At 37.2% G+C, this 22563-nt stretch overlaps 1 protein-coding gene across 4 annotated transcripts in view; it reads left to right on the forward strand.

The window, feature by feature from the left end:
- FRS2 (fibroblast growth factor receptor substrate 2) overlaps positions 1 to 22563 on the forward strand; it is a 118608-nt gene that overhangs the window by 62741 nt on the left and 33304 nt on the right. Inside the window, exon 1 of one of the 4 annotated variants that reach the window (XM_036865441.1) lies at positions 22471 to 22535. The exons of the other annotated variants lie outside the window; for them this stretch is intronic. The gene's annotated coding sequence lies outside the window, so the exon portion shown is untranslated. Of the gene's footprint in view, positions 1 to 22470; positions 22536 to 22563 lie in introns of those variants that run through there. 4 annotated transcript variants of the gene reach the window in all.

Consider the following 22563-nt stretch of genomic DNA (forward strand, 5'->3'; position numbering starts at 1 on the left):
AGGTAGCGGTGAGGTAGGGGAAATGGTAATTATACCCAGGTATTCTGAATAATGATAAAAAAATAGTTTTTCCATTCATCTCCTTTTTAATGTAAATGAGTAAGTGGCGGGGAGGGGGATGGGGGGAGTTGGGGGGTGGGCAGAGCAACATTATAGGCCACCTTTGTCTTACAGATTGATTTTACAAGAAGTTTGTTAGTGGACTGTCAGAACAGCTGTGTGAGGACACATCAACCATGACTGCGTTTGATATGAAACATAAAAACTTGGTTAGGATTCTTGACCTTAATTTTTTTCTTTTGGGAAAGGTGATACTGGTAACACCTTTGTCTTAACAGAGGCTTCTGCTTTCCTTGAGTATTGGAGCTTGCTTTTTCCTTGAATCCACGGAGCTGAGTCTCCCAAAACAGCCTTATAGCTTTCCTTTTCTGTTGAGAAAAACCTCTGAAAAGATTCCTCTTCTCTGAATCTGTTAACAACGATATGATTTTTTTTCTTCTTTTGTTTATTAATATGGAGAATTACTTTGTTTTTCCTAACATTAGACCAACCTTTGATACCTTATATGTTACTGGACTCAGTTTGCTAATATTTTAAGAATTTTGCACTAATATTCATGAAGGATATCAGCCTATAATTTTTTTTTTTTATAGGCTGTGCTCTTTTTTGGATTTTAGTGTCAAGGTTATACTAGTCTCAAGATGAGTCAGAGAGGGTATCTTCTTTAACTGTTCTTTGGAATACATCATGGGAAATTATTTTTCTTTCACATTTGACAGAATTCATCTGTTAAAGCCATCCAGGCCTAGAATTTCTTTACAGGAGGATTTTTTGATTCCTGATTGATTTTTTTTTTTTAAGATTATAATACTATTCATATTTTTATTTCTTCTTGAATCATATTTGGTAAGTTATTTTTTTCTAGGAATTTAACATGTTTTGTTACAATTTTGCTTGTAATATTTTCTTATCTTTGGAATCTAATTTGGAGCAGTTTTCAAAGTATGTTCTGTAGACCTTTGTGGGTCCCTGTGACTGGGTAGTCTGGGAGGTCAAAACTATTTTCATAATACCGATTTTTTTGTATTTTTTCACTTTGTTGACATTTGCAGTGATGCTGCAAAAGCAATGGTGGATAAAACTGCTAACACCTTAGCACATATTAAGGCAGTGGTGCCAAAGTGAACAATTATATTCTTTATTGCCATGTATTCGTAGTTTGTTGTTGTTTTTTTAATCCAGTTTCATTTAAGAATGTCTTTGATGAAGCAGTAAAAATATTAATTTCATTTCATTTTGCCTTTGAGTACACATCTTTTTAATATTATGTGTGATGAAAGGGGAAGAATTCATAAAGCACTTCTACTCCATACTGAAGCAAGATAGTCGTCTTCAGAAGAAGTTCCTGTTCAGTTGAGTTTTGAACTTAACTACCTACTTTTTTCCGTAACACCCCTTTTGTTCTTGAAAGAACAGAATAGGAAAACTTCAGTTATTCGAACTTATGTATTTGACGTTTATTTTTCTCAAAATTGAACTTAAGTGAGCCTAACACTTCAAAAAAATAGCTGTATTTGTAGCCAATGGTTAAAAAAACAATCAAGCTTTCAAATGGAATTTGCAAGTATGGAAAACTTGTATCTAACACCGTGAGCTTGACAGCTTCCCGATACTTAAAGACCTTCTGGTGAGATGGGTAATGATATTAAAGAGTGTGATTTTTTTTTTTTTTCGCCTTGATGTTGTATTCTGACTTGTGTCAAAAATCTGCAAACCAGTTATTTTCCAAATGACCAATGTATGATGATACGAAGTCACATATGGGTAAAAGATCCATTAAAAGTGCAAGATAAACCAGTGGATTTTAATGTAACAGAGTGCGAAAAGTTCATTTATATGGCTTTAGAAACCACATTGTAATTAACCTTCAAGAAGGTTATTTGTTGAGTTTAGGTATAATATCAAAAATATCAACAGTTATGTGATTTTTAAAACAGTTATTAAAATATTCTTTTTTCTGATTATATATCTGTGTGAAGCTAGATTTTCTTTATATGCTTATATACCTTAACCAAAACAGCATATCACAGAATCAGTCATAAGAATCCACCTGTCTTCTCTAAAGCCAGACATTAAAAATATTTGCAAAAGTATAAAATAATGTCACTTTCCCTACTAAATTTCTAGGAAAATAGGTTTTTTTCAAGTTATTTTTTCATAAAATATTTTTGTTAATGTGTAATAGGCTTATTCTTTTAAATAAACTAACATTTTAAACATTTTCATATTTAATTTCTAATTTGGTAAATATTAATAGATGTAACACAGCTAAACAAAACCTCTTTTTGAAAAATCCTCAGTTTTTAGAACTGTATAGGGTCCACAGACCAAAAAGCTGGTGAACTGCTTGATGACCTACAGAAAACATAATGATGTTTCTTTTTTATTTCTGATATTTTACATTTGTCTCTCTTTCCTTAAAAAAAATGAAAACAAAAGAAGATGGCATGCCCCAATTGTGTATTTAAAAAAAATTGTCTCCCTTACATTTTTCGGATTGTTTTTCAAAACATCTGTAAAAAGTGATGATAAATATACATCTACCATCGTGTTGATTAATTTAAAAATATCATAGGCCTACTCTGGTCTCTGCATGAATTTATTTCTATATTTTGTTATGCAAATCCCTACAAAATAACATATAAATTTCTTTTAAAAACTAAGGCCCTCTTGGGACTTCGCTGGTGGTGCAGTGGTTAACCCACCTTCCAGTGCAGGGAACACGGGTTCAAGCCCTGGTCCGGGAACATCCCACATGCCGCAGAGCAACTAAGCCCGTGTGCCACAACTACTGAGCCTGTGCTCTAGAGCTTGTGAGCCACAACTGCTAAGCCTGCGTGCCACAACTACTGAAGCCCGTGCGCCCCGAGCCTGTGCTCCGCAACAAGAGAAGACACTGCAATGAGAAGCCCACGCACCGCAACGAAGAGCAGCCCCCTCTTGCCACAACTAGAGAAAGCCCGCACGCAGCAATGAAGACCCGATGCAGACAAAAATAAATTAAATAATTAATAAAAAAACTAAGGCCCTCTTAGAAACAATGACAGCCCAATAAGGAGCACACCTGATGCCCAGATTTTGGTTTCTAATACAGTTCTCCAGTGAAGGGAACCAGGGTTTCTTGGAGAAATGGCTGATTCTACGACTGGGGCAAGAAATATATAAGATCAGGCTGGGGACTTCCCTGGCAGTCCAATGGTTAAGACTCTGTGCTTCCAATGTGGGGGGCGTGAGTTCAATCCCTAGTTGGGGAACTAAGATCCCACATGCTGCTTGGCCAAAAAAAGAAAAAATCCGTTGGAGCATCTTGTAGTGCCAAAAAGTAAGAAGGTGCTTCAACAGACAAACCCACGGTAATGGGAATATGACAAAGGGCTGAAAGAGCCCTCAGTGGCCAAAGTTGGAATAATTTGAGCAAGAAAATAAATTAAGTATAAAGTAGTATTGGATTATAACCTAAAGTATAAAGTAAATATCCTTGGTTCCATACTAATATAAATAAATGATTGAATAAAGAAGTGGAGAAGAGAAAATCTGTGCAGAAGACCTCTAAATAATTTAGGTTGATCATTTATCTTCAACAGGGTAGAAAATAACTCCCCACTCCTTAAGTGTGGGCTAATGACTTTCAAAGAGTACACTAATGAAAGGATCTTGGGAGAAGTAATTTTACAGTGGAGAAACTTGGCAAACACTACCTCAGCCAGGTGATCAGGATCAATATCAATAGTGATAAGTCATAGTGTTAGGATACTTCCAGGAATATGTTGTGATGAAATGGTACTTTATCTCTGTGTTCTTCCTCCCCTAAACCCCATAACTCTCATCTAATCATGAGAAAAACATTAGACAAATCCCAGTAGAGGGCCCTTCTACAAAATACTTGACCAGTATTCCCCAAGACTGTCAAGGTCTTGCCATAAACCCTACCCTCAGTGTGACATTCTACAATTGGGAGGGAACTCAGAAACCAGAGCCTCGCCCTGAGGAGTGAAGGTTTCAAATCCAACATCAGGCATCCCAGCTTTTAAGAGATACATTTGAGAGATGAGCCCCGAAAACATCTAACTTGGAAAACCAAGAGGGCTCGTGTCCTGAGACCCACAAGACTGTAGCAGTCTGAGAAACTGCTGTTAAAGAGCTTGTGCACTTGGACTCACCTACTTCAGGAGCCAACTCAGAGGCAGCTGACTTGTGCCCAGACTTGCTTATATTAAAGTGCTGGCCTGAGAAGCAGGTATCTAATTTAATGTACACATCTAGGAGCCTGCTGGAACGTTCTCTGGGGACAGGCTGGCAGGTGCCATCTTCATGCTCTCCCTTTGTTGTGCTCTAGAGCACCAGTATTTCCCAGAAAGGAGCTTTCACATGCTGGTGCCTCGATTTTTGTGGCCACTGCCTTGGGGATTCCTCTTGATCACCTGGCTCTAGAGGACAGGGGAGCTTGTGTCCCTGGTCCCATGAGACTGTAATAATGTGTCTCCCAGAAACCCCTGTCTGTTACTCAAATTCTTGTAGCTGCTGGCAGGGGACACCTCTACATTATGTGGCTCTGGTGGCCAGTGGGGCTTATGTTCATGAGTCTCACAGGACTGTAACCAACGGAGAAAGAGTTCTTAAACAGTTCCAGGGCACAGCAAGAATTCAGAGCATAGCAAGAGGCAGCAGACCCAGGAGCTCATCAGTCTTTCTGTGAAGGAGACCTATTAGCTAGTCATCATGACTGTGGCCTGAAGGGTGGGTTTCTAATTAAACACGCATCTTGGGACTGGCTGTAATCCTTTCCAGACACCTCGGAGGGTGGATACTACCTTTGAGCTCATCCTCTGCCATACTCCAGAGCACCAGTGTCTCTTGGAGGAGAGCTTTACACGTGTCTGGTGCCCTGGTTTTCACAGCTGCTGCCCAGAGGACACCTTTTGATCACCTGGCTCTGGTAGCTGGGGGCTGGGATGGGGAGGCTTTCATTCCTGGGTCCCACAGGACTGTGGTATTAGGAAGGATGGTTTTTGGCAGGCTACCACTCCCAGAGCACTGCACAAACAGTGGATTGAGGCACATACACACCCCCTCCCTGACCCTGGCTTTCTGTGAAGGAAGCCTCTTGTCCTGGAGCTTTGGCCTGAGGGGCAGGCTTCAGATTTGGCACACATTTAGTGGCCTGTGGAGTGGCCTATGGCCTGTACTCTCAAGGAACATATGCTGTAGTTGCCATCTTTGTGCTCTTCCTCTGCCTTGCTCCAGCTCACTAGTATCACTGAGAAAAGAGCATCTACCCTCTCCTGGAGCCTGTATTTCTGCAACTGTAGCCCAGCAGACGCCTCCAGATCGCCTGGCTTTGGTGGCCAGCAGGTCTTATGCTTGTAGTCCCACAGGATTGCATATGTATTCATACTTTTAAAAGCTGATGCCCAAGTTCCTGACTTCAAGTCAGCCTGAGTCTAGGTGCTGAGATCCTCCCCTTTGGGATGCTGACAGGTCTTGGTACATCTTCTACTACTGGGAGCTATTAAAAATATGATAGGCTTCTTAGAGAAGCACAAAGGTTTGAGGGACAACCAAGAGCCGAGGCACAGTTGAACAACAAGTTTCATCTCCTACACAGGACCATTCCTTCAAGACTGGGAGAAGTGGTTATTTCATGTGCTGTACAGAAACCAACACAGAGTCAAGCAAAATGAAGAAACAGAGGAATTTGTTCTAAATGGAAGAATAAGATAAAACCTCAGGAAAAAACCTTAATGAAATGAAGATAAGTAATTTACCTGATAAATTATTCAAAGTAATGATTATAAAGTTGCTTACTGACTTGGGGAGAAGAATGAATGAACACAGTGAGAACTTAAAGAGATGGAAAATATAAGAAAGTACCAAATAGAAGTCACAGAGCTGAAGAATACAATAATCAAACTGAAAAATACACTAGAGGGATTCAACAGCAGACTAAATGAAGTAGAAGAAAGGATTAACTAACTCAAAAACAAGGCAATAGAACTCATCCAGTCAGAGCAGCAAAAAGAAAAAAAGAATGAAAAAAAGTGAGGATGACTTAAGGGATTGATGAGACAACATCAAATGGACTAATATTCACATCACAGGGCTCACAGAAGGAGAAGAGAGAGAAAGGGGCAGAAGTCTTATTTGAAGAAACAATGGCTGTAAACTTCCCTAACCTGGAGAAGGAAACAGACATCCAGATCTAGGATGCTCAAAGAATTATAAAAAAAAAAAAAGAGCCCAAGGAGACAGACCCTAAGATACATTATAATTAAAATGTCAAAAAGTTAAAGAGAGGGAATTCCCTGGCAGTCCAGTGGTTAGGACTCCACACTTCCCCTGCAGGGGGCATGGCGTTTGATCCCTGTTCGGGGTACTAAGATCCCCCATGCTGCAAGGCGTGACCAAAAAAAAAAAAAGAGAGACTCTTAAAAACAGGAGGAGAAAAACAACTTGTATGCAGGGGAACCCCAATAAGACTACCAACAGATTTTTCAGCATAAACTTTGCAGGCCAGAAGGGAGTGGCATATATTCAAAGTGCTGAAAGAAAAAAAATATCTCCCAACCAAGAATACTCTACCCAGTTATCATTCAGAAGTAAAGGAGAGATACAGAGTTTTCCAGATAAGCAAAAGCTAAAGGAGTTCATCATCATTAAACCAGCCTTACAAGAAATGTTAAAGGACTTCTTTAAGCTGAAAAGGGGCACCAATTAGTAGCAAAAAAAGAAAGAATGAAAGAAAGGTAAACATATAGTAGAGGTAGTAGATTAATCATTCACAAAGGTAGTGTAAAGTTTAAAAGACAAAAGTAATAAAAATAACTATGATTACAATAATTAAGGGATATATAAGATAAAAAGATGTTAAATGTGACATCAAAAGCATAAAATGGGGTGGGGGTAATAATACTGAGCTTTACAATGGGATCAAATTTAACCATCTTAAAGTTGATTGTTATAGATATAAGTTGTTATATGTAAGCCTCATGTTAACCACAAACCGAAAATCTGTGGTAAATACTCAAGAAAAAGAGAAAGAAATAAGTATACCACTAAAGAAAGTCACCCAACCACAAAGGAACAGAGCAATAGAAGAAGGGAATAGAGAGGAACCACAAAAACAGCTGGAAAACAATTAACAAAATGGCATTAAATCACATTTATCAAGAATTACTTTAAATGTAAATGGACTAAATTCTCCAATCAAAAGACACACAGTGGCTGGAACAAGACCCCTCTCTCTATATGCTGCCTACAAGAGATTCACTTCAGGTGTAAGGACATACACAGGCTGAAAGTGAAAGGATGGAAAAAGACATTCCATGCAAATGGAAACCAAAAGAAAGCTGTAGTAGCTCTACTTATATCAGACAAATAGACTTTAAAACAAAAGACTAATAAGAGACAAAAAGGGAAAAGGACGTTACATAATCATAAAGGGGTCAATCCAACAAGAATAGTAACATTTGTAAATATTTATGCACCCAACATAGGAGCACCTAAATATATAAAGCTAATATTAACAAACCTAAAGGGAGAAGTAGACAACAATACAATGATAGTTGGAAACTTTAATATCCCACTGAAACCAGTGGATAGATCATCCAAACAGAAAATCAGTAAGGAAACATCAGCCTTAAAATACATATTAGACCAGATGAACTTAAATGTTATTTATAGAACACTCTATCCAGAAGCTATGAAGTACACATTCTTCTGAAATGCATATGGAATCTTTTTCAAGATAGATCATATGTTAGGTCACAAACTAGTCTTAATAAATTTAAGAGGATTGAAATACTAAGCATCTTTTCTGACCCCAGTGGTATGAAACTGGAAATTAATTACACTAAGAAAACTGGAAAAATCACAAATATGTGGGGATTAAGCAGCATGCTACTGAACAACCAATGGGTGAAAGAAGACATCAAAAGAAAAGTCAAAAATACCTTGAGACATGAAAATGTAACATACCAACATTTATGGGATGTAGCAAAAGCAGTTCTAAGAGGGAAGTTTGTAGTGATAAATGCCTACTTCAAGAAGTGAGAAAAGTCTCAAACAACCTAACTTTACACCTTAAGGAACTAGGAAAAGAAGAACAAATGAAGCCTAAAGTTAAAAGGGAGGAAGTAACAAAGGTTAGAGCAGAGATAAATTAGAGACTAAAGAGACAATAGAAAAGATCCGTGAAACCAAGAGCTGGTTCTTTGAAAAGATAAAGAAAATTCACAAACCTGTAGTTAGACTCACCAAGAAAAAAAGAGAGGACTCAAAAAAATAAAATCAGAAATGAAACAGGAGATGTTACAACTGATAACTACAGTAATACAAAGGATCATAAGAGACTACTTTGAATAATTATCACCAACAAATTGGACGACTTAAAAGAAATGGATAAATCCATAGAAACATACCGTTTGCCAAGATTGAATCATGATGACATAGAAAATCTGAACAGACTGATTACGAGTAAGGAGATTAAATCAGTAATCAAAAACTTCCCAACAGACAAAAGTTTAGGACCAGACAGCTTCACTAGTGAATTCTACCAAACAGTCAAAGAAGAATTAATACTAATCCCTCTCAAACTCTTCCATACTCATTTTATGAGGCTAGCATTAGCCTGATACTAAAACCAGACAAGGATGCCTCAAGAAAAGAAAATTACAGGCTAGTATTCCCAATGAAAATAGATGTAAAAATCCTGAACAAAATATTAGCAAACCAAAGTCAACAACATACAGACCATGATCAAGTGAGATTTATTTCAGGGATGCAAGGATGGCTCAACATCTGCAAATCAGTCAGTATGATACACCATATTAACAAAATGAAGGATAAAAATCATATGATCATCTCAATAGATGCGGGAAAAGCATTTGACAATATTTAACATTCATTTAGGATAAAAACTATCAAAGCAGGTATAGTGGGAACATACCTCAACATAATAAATGCCATATATGACAAGCCCACAGCTAACATCATACTCAACCATGGAAAGTTGAAAGCTTTTCCTCTGAGATCAAGAATAAGATGAGGATGTCCATTCTTACTACTTTTATTGAACATAGTATTAGAAGTCTTTTCCAGAGCAGTTAGGGAAGAAAAAGAAATAAAAGCATCCTAATTGGAAAGGAAGAAGTAAAACTGTCACTATTTGCAGATGACATGATATTATATTTAGAAAACCCATAAGACTCCATCAGACTGTTAGTAAAACAACAAAAATAGAATTCAGTAAAGTTGCAAAATATGGAATCAATACATACAAATCATTGTGTTTCTGTACACTAGTAATGAACTATCAAAAAGAGATAAAACAGTCCTATTTACAATTGCATAAAAAAGAATAAAATACCTAGGAATAAATTTAACCATGGAGATAAAATACCTTTATATTGAAAATTACAAGAGATTAATGAAAGAAACTGAAGACGACACAAATAAATGGGATATTTAGTGCTCATAGATTGGAAGAATTAATATTGTTAAAATGTTCATATTATCCAATATACATGTTCAGTGCAATTCCTATCAAAATTCCAATGGCATTTTTTCACAGTAATAGAACAAACAATTCTAAGATTTCTATGGAACCATAAAAAACCCCGAATAGCCAAAGCAATTTTGAGAAAGAAGAACAAAGCTGGAGGCATCGTGTGCCCTTGTCTAAAACTACATTATAAAGCTATAGTAATTAAGACAGTGTGATATTGGCATAAAAACAGACACACAGATCAATGAATGGAATGGAATACAGAGCCCAGAAATAAACCCACACATATATGGTCAATTATTTTACAACAAAGGAGCCAATAATATACAATGGGGAAAGGACAGTCTCTTCAATAAATGGTGTTGGGAAAATTGGACAACCACATACAAAAGAAGGAAACTGGAACGCTATCTTATGCCATGCTTGAGAAGTAACTAAAAATGGATTAAAGACTTGAACATAAGACCTGAAAGCATTAAAACTCCTAGAAGAAAACATAGATGGGGATCTCCCTGACGTAGGTCTTGGTGATGATTTTTTGAGTCTGATACTGAAAGCAAAAGCAACAAAAACAAAAATAAATAAGTGGGATTACATCAAACTAAAAACTTCTGCATAACAAAGGAAGCCGTCAACAAAAAGAAAAGACAACCTACTGAGTGGGAGAAAATATTTGCAAATCATGTATCTGATTAGGGGTTAATATCCAAAATATATGAAGAACTCATGTAATTCCATAGCAAAAAGACAATCTGATTAAAAAATTGGCATAAAATCTGAATAGACATTTTTCCAAGGAAGACATACAGGTGGCCAACAGGTATATGAAAAGATTCTCTACATCATTAATCATCAGGGAAATGCAAATTAAAACCACAGTGAGATATCACCTCATACCTGTTAGAATGACTCTTATGAATAAGACTAGAAATAAATAATGTTGGTGAGGATGTGGAGGAAAGGGGACCCTTGTGCAGTGTTGGTGGGAATGTAAATTGTTGTAGCCACTATGGAAAACAGTATGGAGGGTCCTTAAATTAAAACTAGAACTACCATATGATCCAGCAGTTTCACTTTGGGGTATTTATCTGAAGAAAATAAAAACACTAGCTCAAAAAGGTATACTCACCCCCACCCCCCATGTTCATTGCAGCATTATTTGTAATAGCCAAGATATGGAAACAATGTAAGTGTCCATCGATGGATGAGTGGTTAAAGAATAAGTGGTATTTATATACAATGGAATATTATTCAGCCACAAAAAAGAAGGAAATCTTGACATTTGTAACATGGATTGACCTGAGGGCATTATGCTAAGTAAAATAAGGCAGTAACAGACACATCAGTAAAAGATCTTTCTTATATGTGGAATCTAAAAACAAACAAACCAATCACCCCCCGCCCCCCAGCTCATAGTTAGAACAGAGTAGTGGTTGCTAGAGGAAGGGGGTGGGGGATGGGAGAAATGGATGAACTGTTTTTGTTCTTTTTAGTTTAAATAGATTGAATTTTTTAAAAAGGAAAAAACATTAGACAAATGCTATTAAAGGGACATTCAACAAAATACTTGACTAGAATTCCCCAAGACTGTTGGGGTCATCAAAAACAAGGAAAACCTGAGAAACTGTATAGCCAAGAGGAGCCTACAAAGGATATGATGATTAAATATAATGTGGTATCTTGAATAGGATCCTGAAACAAAAAGACATTATGTAAAAACTAAGGAAATTTAAATAAAGTATGGACTTGAGTTAATAATACTATGTTTATATTAGTTTATTACTTGTAACAGAGGTTTTGTACTAATGTAAAATGTTAATAGATAACACTGGGTGTGGGGTATATGGGAACCCTACTATCTTCTCAGTTTTTCTCTGAAATTGTTCTAAAAAATAAAGTTTTTTATTTTTATTTTTATTTTTTAACATCTTTATTGGAGTAAAACTGCTTTACAGTGGTGTGTTAGTTTCTGCTGTATAACAAAGTGAATCAGCTATACGTATACCTATATCCCCATATCCCCAACCTTTTGCATCTCCCTCCCACACTCCCTATCCCACCCCTCTAGGTGGTCGCAAAGCACCGAGCTGATCTCCCTGTGCTATGCGGCTGCTTCCCACTAGCTACCTATTTTACATTTGGTAGTGTACATATGTCAGTGCCACTCTCTCACTTCGTCCCAGCTTACCCTTCCCCCTCCCCGTGTCCTCAAGTCCATTCTCTACGTCTGCATCTTTATTCCTGTCTTGCCCCTAGGTTCTTCAGAACCTTTCTTTAGATTCCATATATATGCGTTAGCATACGGTATTTATTTTTCTCTTTCCGACTTACTTCACTCTGTATGATAGACTCTGGGTCCATCCACCACACTATAGCTAACTCAATTTCGTTTCCTTTTATGGCTGAGTAATCTTCCATTGTATATATGTGCCACATCTTCTTTATCCATTCATCTGTCGATAGACACTTAGGTTGCTTCCATGTCCTGGCTATTGTAAATAGTGCTGCAATGAACATTGTGATACATGACTGTTTTTGAATTACGGTTTTCTCAGGGTATATGCCCAGTAGTGAGATTGCTGGGTCATACGGTAGTTCTATATTTAGTTTTTTAAGGAACCTCCATACTGTTCTCCTTAGTGGCTGTATCAATTTACATTCCCACCAACAGTGCAAGAGGGTTTCCTTTTCTCCACATCCTCTCCAGCATTTATTGCTTGTAGATTTTTTGATGAGGGCCATTCTGACCTGTGTGAGGTGATACCTCATTGTAGTTTTGATTTGCATTTCTCTAATGATTACTGATGTTGAGCATCTTTTCTTGTGTTTGTTGGCAATCTGTGTATCTTCTTTGGAGAAATGTCTCTTTAGGTCTTCTGCCCATTTTTGGATTGGGTTGCTTGCTTTTTTTGATATTGAGCTGCATGAGCTACTTGTATATTTTGGAGATTAATCCTTTGTCAGTTGCTTCATTTGCAAATATTTTCTCCCATTCTGAGGGTTGTCTTTTCATCTTGTTTATGGTTTCCTTTGCTGTACAAAAGCTTTGAAGTTTCATTAGGTCCCATTTGTTTATTTTTGTTTTTATTTCTGTTACTCTAGGAGGTGGGTCAGAAAAGATCTTGCTGTGGTTTATGTCAAAGAGTGTTTTTCCTATGTTTTCCTCTAAAAGTTTTATAATGTCTGGTCTTACATTTAAGTCTCTAATCCATTTGGAGTTTATTTTTGTGTATGGTGTTAGGTAGTGTTCTAATTTCATTCTTTTACATGTAGCTGTCCAGTTTTCCCAGCACCACTTATTGAAGTCTGTCTTTTCTCGACTGTATGTTTTTGCCTCCTTTGTCGTAAATTAGGTGCCCATATGTGCATGGGTTTACCTCTGGACATTCTGCCCTGTACCATTGATCTATATTTCTGTTTTTGTGCCAGTACCATGCTGTCTTGATTACTGTAGCTTTGTGGTATAGTTTGAAGTCAGGGAGCCTGATTCCTCCAACTCAGTTTTTCTTTCTCAAGGTTGCTTTGGCTATTCGTGGTCTTTTGTGTTTCCATACGAATTGTAAGATTTTTTGTTCTAATTCTGTGAAGAATGCCATTGGTAGTTTGATGGGGATTGCATTGAATCTGTAGATTGCTTTGGGTAGTATAGTCATTTTCACAATACTGATTCTTCCAATCCAAGAACATGGTATATTTCTCCATCTGTTTATGTCATGTTTGATTTCTTTCAGCAGTGTTTTATAGTTTTCTGAGTACAAGTCTTTCGCCTCCTTAGGCAGGTTTATTCCTAGGTATTTTATTCTTTTTGTTGCAGTGGTAAATGGGAGTGTTTCCTTAATTTCTCTTTCTGATTTTTCATTGTTGGTGTACACGAATGCCAGAGATTTCTGTGCATTAATTTTGTATCCTGCACCATCTTACCAAATTCATTGATCAGTTGTAGTAGTTTTCTGGTGGCATCTTTAGGATTTTCTATGTATAGTGTCATGTCATCGGCAAATAGTGACAGTTTTACTTCTTCTTTTCCAATTTGTATTCATTTTATTTCTTTTTCTTCTCTGATTGCTGTGGCTAGGATTTCCAAAACTGTGTTGAATAAGAGTGGCGAGAGTGGACATCCTTATCTTGTTCCTGATCCTAGTGGAAATGCTTTCAGTTTTTCACCATAGAATATATGGGTTTGTCATATATGGCCTTTATTATGTTGAGGTAGGTTCCCTCTATGCCCATTTTCTGGAGAGTTTTTATCATAAATGGGTGCTGAATTTTGTTAAAAGCTTTTTCTGCATCTATTGAGATGATCATATGGTTTTTATTCCTTAATTTGTTATTGTGGTGTATCATATTGATTGATTTGCGTATATTGAAGGATCCTTGCATCCCTGGGATAAATGGTGTATGATCCTTTAAATGTGTTGTTGGATTCCATTTGCTAGTATTTTGTTCAGGATTTTTGCATCTGTGTTCATCAGTGATGTTGGTCTATAATTTTCTTTTTTTGTGATATCTTTTTCTGGCTTTGGTATCAGGGTGATGGTGGCTTTGTAAATGAATTTGGGAGTGTTTCTCCCTCTGCAATATTTTGGAAGAGTTTGAGAAGGATCGGTGTTAGCTCTTCTCTAAATGTTTGATAGAATTTGCCTGTGAAGCCATCTGGTCCTGGACTTTTGTTTGTTGGAAGACTTTAAATTATGGTTTCAATTTCATTACTTCTGATATGTCTGTTTATATTTTCTAATTCTTCCTGGTTCAGTCTTGGAAAATTGTACCTTTCCAAGAATTTGTCCATTTCTTCGTGGTTGTCCATTTTATTGGCGTATAGTTGTTTGTAGTAGTCTCTTATAATCCTTTGTATTTCTGCAGTGTCAGTTGTGATTTCTCCTTTTTCATTTCTAATTTTATTGATTTGCGTCCTCTCCCTTTTTTTCTTGATGAGTGTGGCTAAGGGTTTATCAATTTTGTTTATCTTCTCAAAGAACCAGCTTTTAGTTCTATTGATCTTTGGTATTGTTTTCTTCGTTTCTGTTTCGTTTATTTCTGCTCTGATCTTTATGATTTCTTTCCTCCTACTGACTTTGGATTTTCTTTGTTCTTCTTCCTCTAGTTGTTTTAAGTGTAGGGTTAAATTCTTTATTTGAGATTTTTCTTGTTTCTTGAGGTGAGATTGAATTGCTATAAACTTCTCTCTTAGAACTGCTTTTGCTGCGTCCCATAGGTTTCGGGTCGTCGTGTTTTCGTTGTCATTTGTTTTTATGTATTTTTTTATTTCTTCTTCCCCCAGTCTGCAGTCTGGGAGCACCCCTCCTGCCTGCCTCTCCTGATCTCCCGGCCTTCCTCCTGTGCCCCCAGGACCAGTGCAGGGGTTGCGGGGGGGCTTGGAGGGCAGGGAACTGGCCTGGGAGCTCTGCAGGCTCCCTGTGTCTGAATGGGTGGGGCAGTCACCCTCTGCTCCTCTCCTGCTCCTCCCAGAGGACCCCTCTCCTATTCTCCCCTCGGCCTCCTTCCTATGCCCCGAAGGACCCATGCAACCTGGAGGGGGCTTTGGAGGGCAGGGAACCGGCCTGGGAGCTCAGCAGGCTTCCTGAGCCCAAGTGGGTGGGGCAAGCACCCTCCATTCCTCTCCCACTCCTCCTGGATGGCCCCTCCTGTCTGCCACTCCTGATCTCCCTGGCCTCCCTCCTATGCCCCCAGGACCCATGCAGCCTGGATGGGGCTTTGGAGTTGGGGGAACCGGCTTGGGAGCTCAGCAGGCTCCCCAGCCCCAGTGGGCCATGCGATCGCCCTCTGCTCCTCTTCTGCTCTTCCTGGAGAGTCCCTCCCCACTGCCTCTCCTGATCTCCCACCTCAGGGACGCTGATCTTGCCTGGCCTCCACTTCTCCTCCACCCTCAGTCCCCCAGCGTCCTACCAGTTTACTCTGGGGTTCCTCCCATCTCCTTGGGTGTTAGAGTCCCCCACCAGCGGCCTGCAGGCACCCTAGTTGTGGGGAGATGCTAACTCTGCATCTTCCCACACCGCCATCTTTCTTAACACTTTTTTTTTCTTAACACATTTTTAATAATTTAAATAGAGATGTTGATTTCAAATAAGTATTTTTTTTTCTATTTTTCTATTTTCAGAACAATTTTGCCTTGGACACTTGAATGATTATTTGGTTATCTTTTTTATTACTAAAGCAAGTGTCACCGGGGCCATATAATAGGAAAACAGCATTTATTGCCTCCAATCCAGATATTTTCTTGGCTGGCAACAGGGAGGGGTAATATGTTATGAATACTTTCCCTTACTAACAGTCATACTTAGTTTTGACAAATAAACATTATTTTGTAGCAATTTAATTAAAGTGAAAAATGTGTATGGTAGCAAACCCAATTTTAAACAGTTTCAGCCTTATCAATAGGAGGAATTTAAAGCCTTACTTTTTTAGCTTTATTTTTGGCTTATTTATAGATGAAGGGGAAAAAAAATGAGCTCTTTATTCTTTGAATTTTTAGACAGATTTTTGGATGAAATAGTGTAAAGAAAGAAAATATTTGGAGAAACTAATATGTTGTTAATAGCTAAACCATTATTTCAGTAGCCTGTGATTTTTCCAAACTTGTGTTTTCCACTTATGTAACCGCATTCCTCTTTTAGCTGAAATAACTCCCAAGTAACTAAATCATAGAAATGTCAAATAATTAGACCAAAGATGTTGGTTTTGGAATTGCACACGGCAGGTAGTTCAAGTGATAGTCAAAGACAATACTAGTTAATATTAGGAACCTTTTAAGGTTAAAAATTAATAGCTTAGGGAGGCGTTTAGGATCAGAAACTCAATATAAACAGTAGTCTTGGTCCTAGAGTATTCTCCTTCAAGTAGGCCCATACCAAGACTGCAGGAACTTCAAGGAGTGACCTAGCTTGGGGGAATTGATACAGCTTGGATAGTGACTTTTAGGCAATTGACTTGCCCAGATAGACTCTTTAGGCATCACATCTATAATAGCTACAATCTAGATGGCAGTGTTTGAACCTATGTAGGATGAAAAGGAAGACAGCTGATGCCACGTAAATCTTGTGAGTATACTTTCCCACTTTGACAGCCACATGATAGCATTGCTTCTCAGAGAAATCTTTTGGTATTATATGCTAAATTCAAAGCATTTTTCCTGAAATAGCTGTCAGTGTTTACGCAAACCTAAGTGATAATTTTAAGCTCTATTTTAAAGGATGAAGGTAGTCAAAATGTACAAACTTTCAGTTAGAAGATAAGTACTAGGGATGTAATGTGCAATGTGATAAATATAATTAACACTGCTGAATGTCATACGTGAAAGTTAAGAGAGTAAATCCTAAGAGTTCTCATTTCAAGGAGAAAAAAATTTTTTTTTTTTTATTTGTATCTGTGAGAAGGTGGATGTTCACTAAATTTATTGTGGTAATCATTTCATGATATAAATCAAATCATTATGCCATATATTTTAAACTTATACATGCTGCAGTCATTTATATCTCAATAAAACTGGTAGAAAAAAGACAAAAAAACTATTAAGTAATGTATTAACTAGTGGAAATATGAGATTATTTATTTGTAGTTTTATTGATATGTTTTAATATTGTAGAAATTCAGGGGCAAAATGTATCAGTATGTATGTTGCTAATTTGAAACATTATCCAGTAATATGGTATTTATTCATTCAGCTAAAACTATTTGAGCATTTAACACATGTATGGCACTCTCTAGACATTGGGGATACAGCAGTGAAGACAACATAGAGTTTATAGTTTGTTCTGGCTTTGGCGTAGAGACAGGAATCAAAGAATAAATTAATATATAGCATGCCAGCTGGTAATAAGTCATTTGGAGAATAACATAGCAGTGTAGAGGAAAAGGGGTTACCATTGTGGGGTAAAAGTTTATGTGTTTTCTGTAGAGTGCTCAGGGAAGTCCTCTAAAAATTGATTTGTGAGCAAAGACTTGCAACAATTGAGGGAGCAAGCTATGTGGGTATTTGGCAGAAGAGTTTTCCAGATGGAACAACGATTGCAGAGGCCTTGAGGTAGCAGCGTACTTAGTGTATGCAGAAACAGCCAGGGGGCCAGTGTGGCTGGAGCCGAGTGTGAAGTACCTGTGATCACCACTGGAGCCAGAAGGGCAGAAAACGATAACAAAGTATTTAGGACCTTGTAGGCCAGCCATTAAAAAGTCTTTAATTTTTACTTTCAGGGGAATAGGGGGAGCCATGCAAGATTTTGTCAGGAAAAATTATAAATGACTTTGAAATGGGCAAAAAATGACGAGTGAGTTTCCTGTCTTGCTCATTCATTGGGTTTATCTCTGTCTCATTTTCCTTCCTTCATCTTGTCTATGTATTTTACTTAGAATTATTTGAATACGGTTTTTAAAATTTTATAGAACCATTACTTTATATTTCTAAGTATTTAAAAGCTTTTTTTCTTATGTCTTTCCCTTTGTTCTTCTTAATGCAAAGTATTTCAGATTTAGTTTAGCTCTTGAAATTTACTTCAATTGAAAGAAACTCAAGTCATCTCATCCAGCTTCTTAACCAGTAATGGAATCTACTGAACATGGGTAGTGATGGAGAACTCAGCATTTAAAGGGAAATCAATTCTTTGTTAGATAGACGGAAATCTATTTTATTCTCATAGATGTCTGTGGTTTGGTCCAGCTCAAGTCCATTATTCCGTAAAACAGAAATTTTAAGACAGCTGACTTACTCTTCCTTACTGCTAAATATTATCTTCTCCATACTAACTTACCATGGTTTCTGTGGTCTTACCTTTTTGAGATTAGACTGTTCTTTGTATCCCATCTCACCTTGAATCACTGTCTTCTCTAGGCCCCTGTGATACCACACTCTTGGTGATTTTCTTCCTGTTTCTTGGACAGTACCTCTCCAGTCTCCTTTGTGGGCTTCTCTTCCTCTGCAGTTTCCTTAAATGTTGGTGTTTCTGAGTTTCTCTAGGTCTTTTCTTCTCACTGGGCAATCTCATCTTGTCCTGTGCCTTGCATCCATAAGCTGATGACTCCTAGATCCTTATCTCCAATTCAGATCTTTCTTTCACCTCCATACTTGTATTTCTGTTTGTCTTTTGAGCATTTCCACTTGGATATCTGACAGGCATCACACTACGTTCAAAATTGAGCTTATGTGCTTCTCTAAACCTTGTGTCCTTCTTATGTTTTCTAGCTCTATGAATGGACTGTTACCTAAATGGAAAATGTAGGTATGCTCCTTGACTTCTGCTTTTCTTCCCAGTCTAATCAGTTATCAGGTGTTATTGATGCTTACTTCTGAGTATTGCTCTAATCCATCCTTCTTTCTCCATCTTCATTGCTCACTACTCTAATTCGGACCCCAGATTTCTTCAACAGCCTCCAAACCTGTGACAGTCATATGAGGTAGGTGGTGGTGTTTTTAACTTGCCTATTGGGAAACATAGATTCAGAGATGTTAAGAACTCAGCTCTGTCTGGTTCTAAAGCTCATGATACTTTTACTGTATCGTGCTGCCTTGCTGGCATTATCAGAGATTGATACTGCCTTCTACTGGAGGAATTTAGAGTGCTTAAAATGAAGCATTATTTTAGATTCTAATGTGGCATTTTAAAATACATTTAGATAGCAGAGCTGTTGTAGGCCATCTGTCCATTATATGAAGATTAAAATCTTGTCTTAGTCACATTCTACCTTCTATTTAGCAGGGTTAATAGTTACAGAGAATCCAAATTTGGAATTTGCATATGGAAAATTAAAAATTTTAAGACTTTAACAGGAATATGAGACTAATATTCTTTGTAGCTAACTGTTGAATTAATTAAGTTCATTGTTTTTTTGGGGGGGGGGGGTGGGAGTTTGGTTTGCTTGTGTTTTATTTTTTATTTATTTATTTGGTTGTGCCAGGTCTTAGTTGCAGCTTGCCGGCTCCTTAGTTGTGGCATGCAAGCTCTTGGTTGTGGCATGCATGTGGGATCTAGTTCCCTGACCAGGGATCGAACCTGGGTCCCCTGCATTGGGAGCACTAATCTTAACCACTGCGCCACTAGGGAAGTCCCTGCTTGTTTTTTAAAGAGGATTTAAGGTAGATAGCTTTTCAGCCAGCTTTCATGCTGGTGAAGAAACATTTGAAAGTGGTACAGAGTAAAACATCTTAGAAATTCTGGCTGTTTTCTGTAGAGATTTGTTTTCTCCACATGTGTCTTAAAAAAAGAAAGGAGATAGTCTCATCATTGCTTTCAAATTCTATTTTATCATACGTTGTGCTCAGAGGGAATAGCCCCAGTGACCTTAGCTGTACTTTTGAATGTAGCTCTTCAGAATTTCCTTTACCATGGATGCTTGATATCCTGAGTTTAAGATCAAGGTAAATCTGAAGGAAAACAAACCGTGAAACCTTTAGGGATAGAGTGCATATTGTCTTTGTTAAAGTTGTAGATAGGGACACTAAGAATTCTAAATTTGGCTTCCAGTAAAATCTTAATTAATTTTTTTCCTTAATTTCCCCATTCGAAGATGGAGAAAATAGTTCCCAGCAGTCTACAATACAGGATTGTTCTCTAGACAAATACTTATCATGGCTCAAAAGAATATTGTGTCTTGGACACTCAAATCCTGTTACTTGATTGTAACTATCTTCTAGTGTATAGGAAGGAGCAAAGAAAAGATATTCGAAACATCTTTTCATTACTGTTAGTAATAAGTTGATAGTCTTCGTTGACTATATTTCATTGATTTTCCAATCTTATTCACTGAAATTTGGGTGTATCTTACAGTTGGTGGCATGTCGTAGTTTAATTAACCACTTCTGTTTCTTGGTGGGATATAAAATATCAAGTCTTAAAATGAGTTGTGTCTCGGTTTTGATGAAAACAGTGTATATATCTTCATTGGTATTAGAAGTAATAACAGTGATAATATTATAGTCTCCATTCCTGAGAATCACTTATTTGGTAGCCTCTACTTTCTTAAACATGACCAAGAACTGGAAAGTAAGCAGAAGAGGCTTCTGATGCTTACAATTGCTGTTAAGAAGCTCATGAAGTAAAGACCATGTTCTTGAAAGTAAAATATTCTGTGATCTCAGTAGAGGGCCTCATTTTGCACCTGTTCTTAATAGGCATGGGTATCTGATTACAGAGTCCAGGATTCAAAAGAATAAACTAAAAAAAAAAAAAAAAAAAGCACATACATATTTATTAAGTGACAACTCTAGGACCTGCTATCAACTGAGAATGAGGGTGACCATAAATAAAGTAAAAATTAAAATCTATCTTTAAAAAACAACACAAAACCCAGAACAGGCCACATAGCACTGTTTCAGGAGGGGTAGACAGCCCGACACACACAAATCACCCTGATTACAGCTTGGAAGAGGTTCTTTTTTTTTTTTTTTTTAAGATTTTTTTTTTTGATGTGGACCATTTTTAAAGTCTTTATTGAATTTGTTACAGTATTACTTCTGTTTTATGTTTTGTTTTGTTTTTCTGGCTGCAAGGCATGTGGGATCTTAGCTCCCCAACCAGGGATCGAACCCACATCCCCTGCGTTGGAAGGCGAAGTCTTAACCGCTGGACTGCCAGGGAAGTCCCTTGGAAGAGGTTCTTTATCAAAATTCATTCTGTCTGATTCCACTGATACTTTCTTTAAGGGACAAATGTATTTTTTTATTTTGATTGGGGAACATTTGTTGTTGATTAAATTTTCCCCTCTTATGGTTGAATGAGGTTGTCAGCATATTTTGCCCTGAAAGTATTGAAAAACTTTTGTGATACTCACCTGTCAGACATCTGAAATAGTATTTGATTCTCTTGTTCTAATGGTCTCTACCTCTGTTGCTAAATGACAACAGAGTACCATTTTAGGTCTTTGGGCTAAAGACTGAGCATGGGCATAGGTTGTAGGGAGGTGTTAGAGAAGAAAAAAGTAGAAAAATTTAGAGAACACACTGTCATCCTGATGTATTTCTAGAAGCCCTCACTGGGCAGTTGTGCATGTCCAGCTGCATTATTTTTGTTTGGAATAAACCCAGGGTACCTATCCCATAAATTCCTAGTGTTAGGGGGACTTTTGGGACATTCCCCTAAGTCATGAATTCTGAGCATAACATTGCTGACTGTGAGCACCTTTAGCCTAAGAGTAGATGTTAAGTTCGTGTATTGTCAGGTTTCCAGCATTTACTAATTAGGTTTTGCCTACTTAGGTTCTCCTGGCGGTTTCTCTTGGCCACTGTGTTCTTCACACTCTGCCCTAACCTGTTTTATATGTTGTCTGCCTTTGGGCTCTGCTTAGACATTTATAGCTTTTCTTTCTGAAGAAACCTTTAATAAAGTATTGATTTGTATATTCTTTAGTTAACAATTTATTGTTGATTATAAAAGCAATTCACACTATAGAAAATATGAAGAGAAAAATGCTTTTCATCCTACAACCGAGTGAACCACTGTTAACATTTTAATATGTTTTTGTCTAGTCTTTTTTTTCAAGGTTTATGTATTTTGTTTAGGAGTGGGAGAGAGAAAAGTAAGTGTGTTATTTTTTAAAATGAGAATCCTCTCAAACTTGCTACTGGGCATGCAAAGTAATTTTTAAAATAAAATTTTTTTTCAGAACAATTTTAGAATCACAGAAAAGTTGCAAAGGTAGTACAGAGATTCTCATATATCCTTTATTCAGCTTTCCCTAATATTAATCTTATATAACTAGAGTATACTTGTCAAAACTAAGAAATTAACACTGGTATAATTTTATTAACTAAGCTACAGACTTTATTTGGATTTTTTCCAGTTTTTCCACTAATGTCCTTTTCTGTTCCAGGATCCAATCCTGAATACCATATTGCATTTTAAAAGAACAGTTTTGTCTTTTTTTTCTGCTTAACTTTTTATACCATGAACATTTTCTTTGTCATTAAATATTCTTTAAGCAGTGCTTATTAGTGGCCCCAAACAGTTCATCAAATATTTACTCTGATGTAAGTATTTCTGGTTAACTCTTTTTTT

This window comes from Balaenoptera musculus, chromosome 10 (assembly GCF_009873245.2).
Source record: "Balaenoptera musculus isolate JJ_BM4_2016_0621 chromosome 10, mBalMus1.pri.v3, whole genome shotgun sequence".
Classification (NCBI taxonomy): domain Eukaryota; kingdom Metazoa; phylum Chordata; class Mammalia; order Artiodactyla; family Balaenopteridae; genus Balaenoptera; species Balaenoptera musculus.